The sequence below is a fragment of the Marmota flaviventris genome, chromosome 3 (assembly GCF_047511675.1).
Source record: "Marmota flaviventris isolate mMarFla1 chromosome 3, mMarFla1.hap1, whole genome shotgun sequence".
In the NCBI taxonomy this organism is placed as follows: domain Eukaryota; kingdom Metazoa; phylum Chordata; class Mammalia; order Rodentia; family Sciuridae; genus Marmota; species Marmota flaviventris.
In genome coordinates, this window is record NC_092500.1 from 161,794,753 (window position 1) to 161,809,250 (window position 14,498).

Sequence of the window (14,498 nt, forward strand, 5' to 3'; positions counted from 1 at the left end):
ATTTTCACCATCAGTTGGAATTTGGAATATATTGAGTTTAATCCCCAAGCCGCCTCTTTTTAAACAGAAATAAACCTACTAAGTGCCTGTATCGTTTTGTACCTGCCATAAAAATCACCAGTCATTAGAGGCATGGGATGGCATCTGCATGTTTGAGTGATCACAGGCACTGTCACCATGTCACTCGAGAAGCTGATTTTTTTCCTGCCATTTCTCTCCATGCTTTTTCTCTTGTAAGTGGCCGGGGCTCTGTGATAGCATGAATCATTTGAAGAGGATTTAACACGACACTCGGTGCTCAGAAGATGAAGTGCTCCAGCGAGGCGTCTGAAGTCTTCGTGCTGTGTGGATTGAGTTAGACCTTAGAAAACGCGAGCTCCGGCAGCTTTTCATAAATTTAGGCTTCTCTGACCCAGAGTCTGGAGGACTACATTCTATGCTGCTGCCCTCTTTTGAAGTTTAGCTGCTTATTGATTTTTGATACTTAGAACATCATTTTCTTTCAACAACTGAAAAATTTGGACATGAGCATGAGCATCATTTTACAAAAGGTCCTGATGTTGTTCTAACTGACTTGTATATCAAAGTGAATTGGCTCATTTATGAGCTGTGTATTAAAATGGGGCTTGTGGTAGTGCAAATGTCAAGTCCCTCATTGGTGTCCCCTTCTTTCACCCAGGGTCTGCAATTGTCCTCTCACATATGTGTGTGTTTGCGCACCCACACACACACACACATACCAGTGCTCAAGTGTGACACGGAAGTACCAGCATTTCCCACTCTCAAGGGGCCTGTGATTTGACCCGGGTAAATTAAAGAGTCCAATTGACCTTGACATTGTAAGACATCACAGAAAGAACAAGATTCCCAAAAAAAGACTGAGAGCAAACTTCTTACCAATTTAGCAGCAAAGAGGGCCAGAAGTCATTAAAATTAATTTATATAAATCAAAGAAATGTTAACATCTCTTATTTCTGAACATCTTGGCTAGTTGTAAATTCATAGTTTATATGTATTAACTATAATGAAATTATAGTCTGGATGACAAAAATCTCAAGATACGGAAAGATTAAAGAAGACTTCATGTTATTTTACATAATGTGGGAAACACACAAGTTAACATCTATTCTGTTAAAATTAATCCTGAAGTCATAGTAAATCAATATTTATTTAAACATAAATTTTTGATATAACTACTATAGTTTTCTTCTGTTTAGTATTCATATTCAGATCCTGACATCTCATTTACAGTTAGTCTGTACAAAATAACTAATAAAAGCCGTAAGTAAAAATTAGTTTCCATATATTTTTTAAATATTTATTTTTTTAGTTGTAATTGGACACAATCCCTTTATTTTATTTATTTTTTAATGTGGTGCTAAGAATCGAACCCAGGGACTCACACATGCTAGGCAAATGCTCTACCACTGAGCCCAAACCCCAGCCCTTTATTCTTTTTAATACTAATGATTATATTCATTTTTTAATAACAATGTCACATGCTGTTTTACGAAGAGAAAACACATTATATTGGCAAATGAAAGCAAGCAAGGAAGAAGAAAAAATAAAAAGAAAAAGCTAAAAAAATTAATTATGATGACTTTAATTTTGATAAATTTAAAACATTTTTTATTATTTCTAATCAGTTATACATGACAGAAAGATTTTTGATTCATTGTACATAAATGGAACACAACGTTTCATTTCTCTGGTACACGATGTAGAGTCCCACGATGTGTGCAATCATACATGTACCTAGGGTAATGATGTTTGTCTCATTCCGCCAGCTTTTCCTATCTCCCTGCCCCCTCCCCTTTCTTCCCTCCCCTTGTCCCAAAGTTCCTCCATCCCCACATCCCATTATGGATCAGCATCCACTTATCCCAGAAAACACTCAGCCTTTGGTTTTTTGGAATTGGCTTACTTTGCCTAGGGTGATATTCTCCAACTCCGTCCATTTACCTGCAAATGCCATAATTTTATTCTCTGAGTGATACTCCATTGTGTGTATATACCATAGTTTCTTTATCCATTCATCTATTGAAGGGCATTTAGGTTAGTTTCACAGTTTAGCTATTGTGAATTGTTCAGGTATAAACATTGAAGTGGCTGGGTCACTATAGTATGCTGTTTTTAAATCCTTTGGATATAGACGAAGGAGTGGGTAGGTCAAATGGTGGTTCTGTTCCAAGTTTTCTCAGGAATCTCCGTACTGCTTTCCAAACTGGTTGTACCAATTTACAGTCCCACCAGCAATGTATGAGTATGAATGTGCCTTTTCTCCCACATCCTCACCAATACTTATTGTCTGTGTTTTTGATAATTGCCATTCTGACTGGTGTGAAATGAAATCTTAGAGCAATTTTGATTTGCTTTTCTTTAATTAGTAGAGATGTTGAGCAATTTTTCATATATTTGCTGATCGATTGTTTATCATCTTCTTAGAAATGTCTGTTTAGCTCCTTAGTCCATTTATTGATTGGGTTGTTTGTTTTTTGGTGTTAAGTTTTTTAGTTCTTTATTTATCCTGGAGATTAGTGCTCTATTTGACATGCATGTAGCAATTTTTTTTTTTCCTCAAATGTAGGCTCTCTCTTCACCTCATTTATTGTTTCTTTTGCTGAAAAGAAGCTTTTTAGTTTGAATCCATCCCATTTATTGAATCTTGATTTTATTTCTTATGCTTTAGGACTCTGTTAAAAAAAAGTCGGGGCTTAATCCAACATGATGAAGATTTGGGCCTACTTTTTCTTCTACTAGGCACAGTGTCACTGGTCTAATTCCTAGATCCTTGAACCACTTTGACTTGAGTTTTGTGCATGGTGAGAGATAGGGTTTAGTTTTATTTTGCTACATATGGATTTCCAGTTTTCCCAGCACCATTTATTGAAGACACTATCTTTTCTCCAATGTATATTTTTGGCACCTTTGTCTAATATGAGATAACCGTATTTATGTGGGTTTGTCTCTGTGTCTTCTATTCTGTACCTTTGGTCTACATATCTATTTTGGTGCCAATACCATGCCATTTTTGTTACTATAGCTTTGTAATATAGTTTAAGGACTGGTATGGTGATGCCTCCTGCTTTACTCTTCTTGCTAAGGATTGCTTTGGCTATTCTGGGTCTCCTAATTGTCCAAATGAATTTCATGTTGGTTTTTTCTATTTCTAAGAAATTACATTGGGATTTTAATTGGAATCATACTGAATCCATATAGAGCTTTGTAGTATGGCCATTTTGACAATATTAATTCTGCCTATCCAAGAGCTTGGGGGACCTTTCCATCTTCTAAGGTTTTCTTTAGTTTCTTTCTTTAATGTTAAATAGTTTTCCTTATAGAGGTCTTTTACCTCTTTTGTTAAATTGATTACACAGTATATTATTTTATTTTAATTTTTGAGGCTATTGTGAATGGGGTAGTGTTTCTAATTTTGTTTTCAGAGGATTTATCAACAATGTACAGAGTGGCTGGGGATGTGGCTCAAGCGGTAGCACGCTTGCCTGGAATGTGTGTGGCCCGGGTTCGATCCTCAGCACCACATACAAAGATGTTGTGCCCGCTGAAAACTAAAAAATAGATATTAAATATTAAAAAATTCTCTCTCTCTCTCTCTTTAAAAAAAACAATGTATAGAAATGCATTTGATTTAAGGGTATTGATTTTATATCCTGCTACTTTGTTGAATTCATTTATTAATTTTAGAAGTTTTCTGGTGGAGTTTTTTGGATCCTCTAAGTATAGAATCATGTTGTCAACAAATAATGGTAGTTTGAGTTCTTCTTTTTCTATTAGTTTCCCTCTAATTTCCCTTTAATTTCTAATTTCTCTGTCTAGAATTTCAAGGATGACGTAAAATAGAAATGGTTTGTTTGATATATATAGATGCCCCCATTGTTTGGGGCATAGATATTTATGATTATTATGTCTTGTTGATGTAAGAATCCCTCTTACTTTAACAAGTAGGAAATGTCCTCCTTTATCCTTTTTCACTAACTTTTGGTTTGATGTCCACTTTATCTGATATGAGGATGGAAACCTCTGCTTGTTTACATGGTACATGTGAGTGATATGTTTTTCCCCACCCTTTCACCTTCAGTCTATGGATATCTTTTCTGGTGAGATGAGTCTCTTGAAGGCAGCATATTGTTGGGTCTTTTAAAAAATGCAATCTGTCAGTCTTTGTCTTTTAATTGAAGAGCTTAGGGCATTCACATTTGGGGTTATTATTGAAATGTGATTTGTATTCCCGAACATTTTGGTTTATTTTTGGTTTTTAATTTGACTTGGTTTCTCCTTTGATTGGACTTTGTTTTAGTGTCGTTTCTCCCTTTGCTGATTTTCATTGTTGTTTTTTGCTTCCTCCTTCTGGAATATTTTGCTGAGAATGCTCTATAGTGCAGGCTTTCTTGCTGTAAGTTCTTTTAACTTTTGTTAATCATGAAAGGTTTTTATTTCATCATCAAATCTGAAGCTTAATTTTGCTGGATATAAGATTCTTGGTTTGCATACATTTTCTTTCAGAGCTTGGTATATGTTGTTTCACGATCTCCTGGCTTTGAGGGTCTGGTCTGAAAAATCTCTTGAGATAAGGATTGGTCTCCCCCTATATGTAATTTGATTCTCTTCTCTTTTGGCCTTTAGGATTCTATCTTTATTCTGGATGCTAGGCATTTTCAGTATAATGTGCCTTGGTGTAGATCTGTTTTTGTACATTTGGTGCCTGTAAGCCTCTTGTATTTGATTCATTTCTTCACATTTGGGAAATTTTCTGATGTTATTTTATTGAAGAGATTGTGCATTCTTTTGGTTTGAATCTCTGTGCTTTCCTCTATCCCAATAAATCCTATATTTGGTCTTTTGATTCTATACTATAAATCTTAGATGTTCTGTTCATGGTTTTTTATCATCTTCACAGTGTGGTAAACTTTATTTTTAAGATTGTATATTTTGTCTTCATTATCTGAGATTCTGTCTTCCAAGTGATCTGTCTGTTGATGATGGTTTCTGTTGAGTTTTTTATTTGATTTATTGTTTCCATCATTTCAAGGATTTCTGATTTTTTTTCAGAATCTCTATCTCTTTCTTGAAGTAATCTTTTGCTACCTGTATTTGCTCCTTTATCTCTTTGTTGGTATGATCAATAGTTGCCTGTTTTTGCTCTCTTATGTCATTCTTTAATTTGCAGATCATTTTAATTATGTATATTCTGAACTCCTTCTCTAACATTTCATCAACTGCACTTTCTATGGATTCTATTACTATAGTATCCTGATTTGTTTGGGGCACTTTCTTTCCTTGTTTTTTCATGTTATGTATGTGTCTTACTTTCTTGCAGTGAGGATCTGGGGTATTATAGTGTCTACCCTATAAACTTGTAGTGTCCCTGCAGATTACCTGTGCCTCTCCTTGAAGTTGGGCTTCCAGACCCCAGTTGGTGTCCCAAGATGGATGCTACTGCAGCTAAAGATGGTGGCAGTGGTAACAGAGGTAATTCAAGATACCAGTGGGGGTGTCCCAAGATGGATGCAATCACTTTCGGAGAGGGGGCCGAAAGGACAGGTCTTACAATGGCTTTGGGCTGCTTGTTCAGAGATGCAGTGCTGTGGCGAGACACGCTGCAGTGGGCAATTGCCTCCAGGTTCTGTCTGTTGTTCAATGGTGGAGGCTAAAACGTGGGGAGGGCTATGGCTATGGCTGCAGTGTCCCAAGATAGAGGTGGGATGGGGGAGCAACGTGTTGGTAAATGGGAATCCACAGCGTGGTCTTCCACTCTGTGTGGGGGTGGTCTTGGGTCTGGGCCTGGGCTCCTGTGTGAGTTGGCAAGGTAGTCCTGGGCCTGACCTGGGGTTGGGCTTCTGCATGGGTCTGCAGGGGTTGGCCTGAGCCTGGGCCTTGGCTCCTGCATAGGTAGGTGGGGGCAGTCCTGAAAAATTTAGTCAATTTTTAAACCAATTATTTGCAGGTTCTCATATCAGAATTGAAGCTTGTATCTACATTTACTCAAATGAAATTTAGCGACTTGCCCCATCTAAGGTATATTGGGGGTTCTCAACTCATTTTCTTTGCCCTTCCTCTCCAGCATTGCTCTCTCTGCGTGCCTGTGTCTGTCTGTGTGTCTGTTTAATAGCAGAGAATATATTAACATTAGCATACACTTTATGCCCATATTAACCTTTGCCATTCCCAGGCCATCCTTCCTACGTGTTCCACTAATGAGGACAATTGACTATCACCTGTGGGCTTCCCTGCCTCACCATATCAAAGACCAATTGTGAATTCAGAAAAGAGGAGAATCTTCTGATCAACCTCTAAGACTCAGCCAAACCACTCTGGCTGCTGGTTATACAGTGATTGTCAGAAAATTGTAATTTGGATTTGATGTCCTCTGCATCTTGTGCATAGCCCTTGCTTTCTTCCATAATTGTTGCTTTGCCTGGGTTTCGTAGACTTCTAGCACAGTTAACATGCCCTGCTGTGCCATCCCTGGCCAGTGTTCTTGATCTTGTCACCTCCATCTACTTCTCTCAATCCTTTACCTCTCAAGATGGCTACTTTATTCATTCGGTGGTTCAAGATGAAAGTGTTTGTTCATTTTTTATATTTTTCTTTTCTTCATACTTAGGTGACCCATAAATCCAGTTTGCCTGGGATATCCAAGATTATGTTTATTTTTTTTTCCCCCAGCATAAATTTTAGAAGAGTCCTCATTCATTCTCAAGGTGTCTTGGCTTGGATAATAAATGATATGCTCATCCAATTCTTGCCCCATGGAGTATTCTATACAATGCACCAAAAATCCTCGTTGGCACCGCCTTCAAAATATATCCAGTATCCACTTGCTTCTCCCCATTTCCCACACACTGTCTGGGTCCGCATATTATTCTCTCTTGGACCACAGCAATAGTCTTCAAACTGCTCTTTCTGCTTCTGTAGTTGCTTCACTTCAATCCATTCTCTGCACAGGGTGGGCTTGTGTCACTCCCTGCTACAACCTTCCTGTCACTTCCAAATCAGAGCATCTTGCCATGGCCTATAAGGCTAGAAGCTATCCTGCCTGTTTGTTTTTCCATAATTATATGCTAACCCTCTTCCTCTTCGGTTTTCTTCCCAGCTGCTGCTTATGCTTCTTGCCGAGTTGTGAACACATCGTTGTAGTTTGTATTCTCTCTGCCTTTGTATTCTCTTCCCCTGGCCTTGCATGCAGAAAGCCCTAAATTTATTCATCTCTCTCTCCATTCAAAGGTCAGCTCATCTAAGATGCCCTCTTTGGGGTATCTGTCCTGATTCTGGGCAGGAAACAGAAACAACTGTAGATGTTCCGAGTAGAAAGAAATTTGATTTTAAAATTAGGAGGTTATAAAATCATTAGAAGACAGAAAATCAAAGGATCATTCCTCAACCCCAGGCTTCAGGTCACATTGCAGCATAGTTAAGGAAATCGCTGATGGTACTGCTGCCTCCACGGCTGCTGCCCCGGTCACCCCACAACCATGAAGGAGATATTAGTGGACACATGCTTTTATCTGTTGAATTCTGCCAGAGGGTTCCACCGTGCAGGAAAATGACCCTTTATTGCCCTGAATCTTTCACATGTTTTGCAAGGGCACCACCTTACTGGTGTTACTTAAACCATGCTTACTGATCTAGCACAAAGGTAGGCCTGGGAAACATTTTTCCAATTCTCTTGTAACTAGAGGACATAGATGGGGAAGGACCTGGGTCCAGCGTGCCAACAGGCTGCACATAATCCTCTGGACCCTGTTCCAATCTCATCTTCACGCTGCTTAATTTTTCTCCAGAGCATTTCTCACCACCTAAAATATTTACTTGTTTATTATACCTGTCTTTACTAATAAAGTTTAAAACAAGCACTAGAAAAATATTCTGTTGGCATAGAGTAGAGCACTTCAAAAATAGGCAGCGAACATATGAATGAATAATGAAATCCTTCCTGTAAGACATATCTTAGATGGATGATCCTAAGTAAAGTGCAAAAATAAATAGTATGTTCCATATTGTATAGGAATCATTACAGAGGATTATTCCATTGGATAAGAAAAAGGGAAAACATCAGTAAATTTAAGAAGAAAGCAGTTTTAGGTCAGCAAGAATTTGTGGGAATAAAAGCAATCAATTCATTGTATTCTTGCAATTATAACTGGAAATTATATTTGCTTCTCCTGAGGAAGAAAAACAAAGGGATAGCTGATAGCTGGAAGTAGCAGCAACTTTCTGCTATTTTTTCCATCTCTCACTACTCTTCATGGGAGGTGATCTGATTGATGAGATTGTGGAAACTCTGTATATGCTGGCTTAGCTCTTCTGTTGCTCACAGGACCTGACAGCTGGCAAACCAAATGCTAGAAGCCAACCAGGCCAACTTTCCCCCTGCAGGGAGTAGCCTGCAATCGTCCAGCTTCTCTGCTTTTGGCTGAGGAGTTAAGTTCAATTTATAAACAAAAAAAAATTGAAGACTATTTTGATCTCCTTAGTGAAACTATTTTCCTCAATAATAAATCAGATTAATTTTTATCTTTAGTTTTTTTTTCTTCCTGTGATTATTTTAGTTCTCCCACTTAGATACATGTTGGAATCACCTGAGAGATTTCAGATATATTGATGCCTGGGTCCCACCTCCCATAATGCAAATTTAATTGTTCTGTGATACAGGCTTGAGGATTAGAATGCTGAAAAGCTCCTCAAGTGATTCTCAGAATCATCTAAGTGTTTCTGTGGTTGCCTAGAAGACGGGTGTCAAATAGTGCCTTCCAAACTCAATGCAGCAGATTGAAACTGGTATTAGTTTATTGCTTGCCATATGTTATGGACTGAATCATGTCTCCAAAAAAGAGAGGCTGAAGTTCTAATTCTTGGTTCTTATGAATGTGACCTTATTTGGACATAGTCTTTGCCGATGTCAACAAGTTAAAATTGAGGACATCAGGGTAGGTAACCCTGTACAACAGGTGTCTTTATGAGAAGAGATGAGACAGGGATATGCAGAAAGATGAGGACCCTGTGAAGACTGAGGCAGATATTAAACTGCCACCAGCCAGGAAGGCCTGGGGCTACAAGAAACTGAAGGTCACAGGAAGTTGTTGCACTGGAAGCTTCAGAGGGAGTCTGACCCTACCAACACCTTGATTTCAGACTATTAGATTCCAGAGCTGGGAGAGAAGAAATTTCTCTTGTTTTAGTCAACAATTTGTGGTTCTTTGTTATGGCAACCCTATAAAGTAATATGCATCACTTGAACATGCTTTTTAAAATAGTGCATTTCAAAGACTAGCACATCCTTAGAGATTGTACACTCCACTTATATTCCTTGAAAAAAGTTGGATTTTGCTAAACTCTTCATTATTCAAAACTCTCTTATGCTTCATTATACAATAATCATTCTTCAGACTGTAGTTACAGAATCCCCTGGGATCTCACCTAAAGAATTTTTATCATATCCATTTGCAAGAAAATGGGCTCAATGAGATCTTATAGAATAACCCCATAAATAATGTACACTCAAATAAATATCAACTGACTTTTCCTAGGGCATTACCATGAGTCTGTCAAAACTTCTGAGTTCCTAAGGATCATGGTCCCTATAAATCAGGGTCGTGATCTCGTGTTCAACATGCATAAATACTGCTTTTGAAAGAATCTGCGTTTCCTGCACCTTTTAGCAGGCACATGTTTTATGTGTGCTCTCTCCCTATCTACCAGGTAATTGGACCAGGAGTGTTTCTGTGATCCAACATTCCCATGCTCATAGATTAGCCTTGAAATATTTCATACAATGAAACACAGAAAGATGATCTGAATGTACCAAGTTCCCCTTTGAGAAATTTGAACTCAAGACTTCCAAGGAATTGGATCCATTAGTAACAGAGACACATTCTCTGAAGTGTTCATTTTTGTCCAGCCCAAGTTATGAAGAAATATACTATTGAGACATGCAAAAAGAAACAGAAGAGATACACTAGTTGGAACAGTGTCTCTGGAGAAATAATCCGTGAAGTAATACTGTGAGAAGGAAAAGGAGTTGGGTAGGGAGAGAGAGAAAGAAAGAAACGAACCAATTCAGAGAAATGCCTTTTATATGAAAAAATGTGCTCTATATGTGTTGTAAGAATTGTAATGAATTCTGCTGTCCATATATAAATAATAAAAAAAGAAATGTCCCCTTTTCTGAAGCCAACCACCATGATGCTACTTCTAGTCTTTATATAACTTCTAATAAATTCTTTTATTATAGTTCAGTGTCAGTTTCCATTTTAAAAGAAAAATCCAAATTAAAACAAACTCTTTATGTCAAGTCATTTACCTTAAATGTAATCTACTACTCAAGTTTATGTATATGCAACTTAATAGAACTGGGGTTTCCTAAAAGATATCTCACCAGCCCCAGTGAATCTTGGAGAACCTCCCTGTTTCTAAATTACATTGCAATCATTTCATACCTAAATCAAAAGTAAAAATGCTGGACCATGAGTAGTAGTCAGCCTACAATGGTATCTGATTAGTCTATTCTATACTTTAAAGTAGAAGAATACATAAAAATGTAGACTACTGCCTTCTCTTGAAATTTATGTCTGAGAACAAAATGCTAACTTCCTGTGGAACAACAGATGTCTGGATTTGAATAGGATAGGAGCTACTGGCCTTGGATTGTATCTGTATGTTCCAGTGAGCTATAGTTCACCACTCTGTAGGGTGGCCAACTATTGGTTGCCATTGAAGATTGGTTTTACACTATTTTGTGTGCATGTATGAGGGAGGGGAGAAGTGATAGTGCAACTGTCCCTGAAATGAGAGAGAGAGAATTTTTTATTGCTATTAGAGTTAAGACTATTCTTATATACTTAACCTAAAAGCACAGTATTATCCAAAAAAAAAAAAATGCAAACAAGAAAGAATTGTATAACTTTCCTAATCCAGAAATATATTTGATACAGTAGGCCCAGGCTGACATGAAAGACCAAAGTTTTTTGCCTTAAAATAAAATATCCCAGGGAGTTCATGAAAAAATATTGGCAAACTTGCTTTTCTTGAATTTTCTAGGGCATTCAGATTAAACTATAAACCACAACCTCTTTTCTCTTAAAAATATAATACATAAAAGAAAAAAGTGACTTGTGTATATCATGCTACATAATTTTGCACAATTGCACAATGCTCTTCTTTGGACAGGGGGCCGTATTTTGTTGTTGTTGTTGCTGTTTGTTTCTTGTTTTTTCTTTCACTGTTTGGTTGACTTTCTCCTCTTTTGTCCTTGACCCCTCTGCCTTCATCAGTAACCTCTCCAGTCCCTTCTAAGCAAACAATTTGTGTTAACCATTTAATATTATCCCTCTATGTACTCCCATGTTCTTTGGATCATCTTCTGAGATAAACACGCACACACACAAACATACATCCACACGAAAATGTTTTATTAAAGTTTTATAGTTTCCCAGTTTGAATTTGGGTTTAGTTTCCATTATTGGGATTTTGAATCTCATTGAATTTCAAATAATATCAGGTTGCATTCCAGAAGATTCTCAGCAATGCATATTTTGGTAGCAATACATAAGAATATCATTTTGTTGGTATTAATTAGTGTTAGGTGTTATAGAGCTTTTAATTTTTGCTTGCTTGATTAATGTAAATTGATTTCCTTGTTATATTCCTATTTAATTTCCGTAACTACTAGGGGATTGAGTTTCTCCACACTTATTAGATATTGTATTGCTATGTTCTGAACTGATTATTCATGTACTTTCTCTGGTTTTCTGTTTCCTAGTCTTTTTCTTGTCAATGTTTCAGTAAACCTTTTAGTGTAATGCAGATGCTAACTTTTTGGTTGTATTATTTGCTATCATTTTAGTTAGCTATTACCTACCTATATGTAGTTATCTTATGATTATTCAATGTTTTAAATTATAGGTAGTTTTTATTTTTTAATCTTCTGTGTTTACATCTGGAATAAGAACTCCTATTCTCTGCCTGCCTTCTAGGTTTTCTCAAAATATCCATTTGATTTTATTTTCGTGTTTAATATTTTACTCTATGTAGTATATTATAAATGTTCAATTTTGTTTTTATCTAGATGGACAGTTTTCAGGTTGTTACTTAACAAATTATTTTCCCTCTGATTTGATTTACCCCTTTGTGAAATATTGAATTCTCAGATAATATTGATTTTATTTCTTGATTCTCTGTTCTGTTTCATCATTCTATGTGTATAATGTGTAGAATTATAATTTGAGCATAGTGGCAGGTGTTTTATGTCTTCAATATACTTCTATAATTTACTTGACTTATGCCTTATTCCAAATTATATTTAGGAATTGTCACTATTTTAAATAGAATGATTTTCATCTTTTCCCTTTGCAGGTGCTTGTTGCTAGGCCAGAATATTCTACTTGTTTTTTTAAGTCTATCTTCTCCTTAGTTACCTTCACAAATCATTTAATTAATAATAAATTTTGAAAGACTGGGGATGTGGCTCCGTGGCAGAGCACTTACTAAGCATGTGTGAGACTCTGGGCTTGATCCCCAGCAACAGAAAATAATAAGGATGTTTTTAAAGTATCCTCCTTGGAAATTTAAAAATATACAATATAAGTAGTTTGCTGAATTTTACCAAATACCCTTCCTTTCCCCTTGAATTTAAAAAGGAAAAGAGATTGAAAGTTCTCACCCAACTCCAGCCGGTACTGATAAGAAATGACACACACTTCTGTGTAGATGAGTAAAATACCTGAACAAAAAGATAATGAATTACAAAGTTCCAGACTGAGAACAAATATTACCTATGAAGGACAAAACCTCAGACTTCCCATCTGTGACATTGGGCACTAGAAGACAACCAAATAGCATCTATCAATTTCTTGGAGTAGAAGTTTAGGATCAAGAGGCACATATACACCCCAATACTTTCCCCTATTAGAGCCAATGAAGTATATTTAAGGACATAAAATATTTTAGGTCATAGTATTTATGAAATAAAATATAAGTGCAGTCAATTTATTCTGGCAATATTAAAAGAAGTGCCAACTAAGTCTTTTGAAACAGGTGATAGATGCGCTAAGGGGAAGTCTAAAAATATGAAACCAAAAGAGGGGCTAAGTAGGGGGCTGGTAGAGCGTCTTGTGGGGTATCAAATGGTGCATCTTCATGAGTAGAAAGACATCATCCTGTTGCCAAATAATAGTATTTCTTGTCATGGTAATAAGGAAATGAATGGTAACCATTTACAGAATTAAATCATGCATTTAAATTTCCAAATTAACAACCTGGTCACATTTTGCAATAACAAATGAGGAAAAGGAAAACACAATGTAAAGTTAAAACTAGGCATACCTATTTTGACCCTGCAAGTTGTGCTGCCCTCTTTTTTCTGGGATCGGTGAGTAATAATCTTTCTAACATCCTACTCTGTGTTCTCTTTCCATCCAGCACCTGGTCACACTGAACCTAACTTAAATACTCCACTTAAGAAAACACAACAGTTCCTTAAATAACGTAGTGTTTTCCAATCTCATTGGCCTGATCATGGAGAGGGGCACAAGACAGGCAGAAGGTTGGACCTGGAAGAAGCCTTGTTTCAATGGCTTGGGGGTTGGAAGAGTTCCATCTATATATTTGGCTCCTTTTTGTGAACAAAGCCAGCAGTCACACATACAAAGGGATTCATGACTTTCTGCAGGCCAAATTTTTCCCTGGATCTATCAATTTCTGCTTTCTCACCCAGGGCCACCTGATTCTGGACTCAGAAGCTAAGCCCAAGCCATAGATGAACAAGTTTCCCTCACTTCTCTCCACCATCCTTGCTACAAAATCCAGACATATACCCCACCAAGGACCATCATCACCAGCAACAAATTCAAGAAATGCAAGGTTTCTGAATTGGAATGGAGAATGGAGAGAAAGGAGGCCTGTTTATGTCATGGTGGTCTCAGAACCATCTTACCCATGACCAACTAGAATTCAAGGATCACACAGCATGAGCAATCAGCCAGCTATGACATTTGTTTACTTGGATCTCAAGAATATGATGAGGGATAATCATTCCTCTTTCTTGGTATAGAGGAATAAAAGCAATACCCAACACTCAATGATTGATAGAGTTCAAACATTATTCTAAGGGCTTTGCCTATCTCTGATGTAACCATAAAAATCCTACAAAGGAGGCTGAATCACTATCCTGTGTTACAGATGAAGAAATTGAGATTAAGTCATCAGTCCAACATCACATGTGTGGTAAATGACGGAGGATTTAACTGCTGGAAACCTGGCTTCAGTATATATTCCTAACTGATCTTTCATCCTGTTCTTGGTGATATGTCCCGTCAAAAGAAAAGGAACAATTGATTATAATCTTTATTAAGTAATAGGTCTTTTTTTAAAAAAAAAAAAATCTGAACACTGATTGAAGAAAAATGAGATAACATAATATTTAGTATCATATTTTAAATTTAATGGCAAAATAAACCCTGGGCAACATTAAGACACCTTAG